Here is a 2,802-nt window from a genome sequence, read left to right on the forward strand (position 1 = left end):
ACATTCAGGGCTTTTTAGTGTAGGGATTTGTGCACTCAAATTTTCCTTTACAGGATCATTTTGAATAAAGTGCAGGCTTCTTCACTTCCATATGGAAATATTACACAACAGATTTAGAAGAACCCGTTAGGTTTGTTTAGTTTTTATTAGCACCATATTGCACAACTGATGATCTTCAATTTGGAATGCAGATTTTCCTGTTATTCAAATTCAGGACAATAGGACGAGCTCAGGCCAGACATTTTTTTCCAACTGAAAAGAAAACATTTCATCTCTGTGAATGTTAATGTGTAGCCCTGCTCTTTCTAATTTGATTTTATTTCTTAGTTCTTCTCTTTTGGTTCCCTCAGGCTCAGTCTTAAAATTGTTTACCAACCACTGCTTACAATTACAATCATTGTATATTCTAATAACATAATGAGAAAAGAGAAATAACATTCCCCAAGCTTGGGATTTATGTCAGCATGTGCCAGGAGGTCCAAATTTCATTGGGATTTAGTGAAAGTTTCCAGTGCAAGGATTCAGTGTTTTGAATGTTTCTCTGTTATTTTTTTCCTTGTAGTTAAAACTTTCCCTAAGTCAGAGTAATTAATGTCAAATGCAGAAATGTTCTTAGGGCTTTGATGGAATGTCAGGAGTAAAATTCTGTGTCTATTAACAGTGTGGCACAGAAATGAAGTGACTTGGTCAAAATTAAACCCAGAACAGTCTTCTTTCATTCCATAAATGTTTATTGGCAAATTGATAAGTCAGGCATTACAGATCTCAAATGTGTAAGTGGACATGAGTAACAATTAGAACATCTCTGAACTTCAGGAAGTGTGGAGTCTAATGGGAGAAAAAAATCTGGGATGTCTTTTATCCATCTACAGGTAAACACACTGCAGTGTTATATGGCATTGGATATCATCTTACTAGATTTTAGTCAATTATCATCCAATTAATTTATTTCAGTTTGCAGCAAAATTATGTGGAGTCATTGATGCTGTCTTCATTTCTTGTCTTCCCATGGCAGGGAAGCTTTATCTCTAACACTGCTAAAGAGTCTTATCAGTTTTGCCAATGACTTCCACCATGCTAAATACAATGAATTTTTTTTTCTGTTTTCACCCTATTAAACCTGTTAGCAGCATTTAACTAACTTTGTCTTTCCTTTTTCTTTAAATCTGTCAATTATTTGAACATTCAAATCCATCTGGCTAGCCATCTTCTGTCTACTTATCTCCCTTTTCCCTCATTCCCCTCATTCTTACTCCAAGTCCCCTCCGCTTCTCCTTCCTCACATCTCTGACCTCCAAATAATAAAGGGCAAAGGATTTAGTCCTTGAATCACATTCATTCTACGCTGACTCCCTATGAGCTCTCATCCGGCACTATTGTTCAATCACTCTACACAAAGGATACAGAAAATTTTAGGTTCAGATCTGGCCTCTCTTTCAAAGTAGATTTAAGAAGTATTGCAAACAAAGTATCTTCATGTCCAAACTCTTGAGTTCAATTTTCTATACCCAAACCTTCCAGAAATAAATAATAATAATAATAATAATAATAATGAAAAAGCTACTATTCTTTCTCCCCAGCTTGTCCAAAGCCATTCTACTCAACTAGTTGCCCCATGTCATACATCTAATCCATTAAGGGAATGCTGCTGGATCCACTTCACCAGAAACCCAGAAACTCATTCCTTTCTACTACCACCCTTCTCAGTCTGGTCTACTATATTTGCTCTCCTAACTACATTTCTGTGTCCACCATCTTTTTACATAGAGAAATAACATCCTCAAACTTAAATCATACCTTCCCACTCCTTTGATCAGAGTTGTCTAATGACTCCCAATCTCACCCAAAGCAAAAACAAACATACAAACAAACAAAACCAAGCCTTGTTATGCCTTTCATTATCATGTGTGTTCTGGCTTTGGACTATCTCCCTGGGTGTACCCCGATTATCCCTACCCACTAGGTGCTCATATCTCTACAGATATGTTCTCCTCTTTTTTGCTCTTTTAAACATGAAGTACACCTTCATATCAAAAAATTTTACTTTATGTATTTTTTGTTGTTGTTGTTTGAAAAAAGCTCCATTGAATATTCACAGGGCTCTTTTCCTGGCTGGCCTTGATTCACATAAGGTCTTCTCAATGGACCCTTACAACATGAGTGGCATCTTGTGGCAAATGAATTGTCACAACCCATTTACTCCTATTCTTCCTCTGCAAAAGGGCAAGTTCAGTCAAATGCACATTCATTATATTTGAATGTTTAAAAGCCAAGTTGTAGGCTATTGATAGGAACTGAAAGCATTTCCTTTTAGTTTTTTTCTTTCATGTCCTGAGACAATAATAGCTTGGTACTTAATTATTTTCCTTGGCTCACACTCTTCACCTTCTCAGCTGTCTAGTCCCAAGGAAAAAAAAATAACAACAACAAATCAAAACAAAAAGAAAGCCATTGAAAGACATCTTCAAATTTATGCCTTCTGTCCCCAAAAAGAGAAGATAAAAGAACAGAGATAAATGGGTAATTTTGTTGAATGATTTCTTTAGGATGTTCTTCGAAGAATCCATCCTGACTATCTTGGAATAGGGCACAAAGTAGGTGGCAAATGCATCACAGAAATTGACCATGTCTCCATGCTTTTTAATAGAAGAAAGAGATGTTCAACTGGAATTATTTATAGACAGAAGGATTGTTTACTTCCTTATGTTCAAACTGAGTTGCAGTTAATAGATTTATTTTGTATGGAAAAAATATAAGCAGTATATTTGAAAGCAATGTATATTTAATCCCAACATCTTCCAA

The sequence above is a fragment of the Callospermophilus lateralis genome, chromosome 14 (assembly GCF_048772815.1).
Source record: "Callospermophilus lateralis isolate mCalLat2 chromosome 14, mCalLat2.hap1, whole genome shotgun sequence".
Taxonomy (NCBI): Eukaryota; Metazoa; Chordata; class Mammalia; order Rodentia; family Sciuridae; genus Callospermophilus; species Callospermophilus lateralis.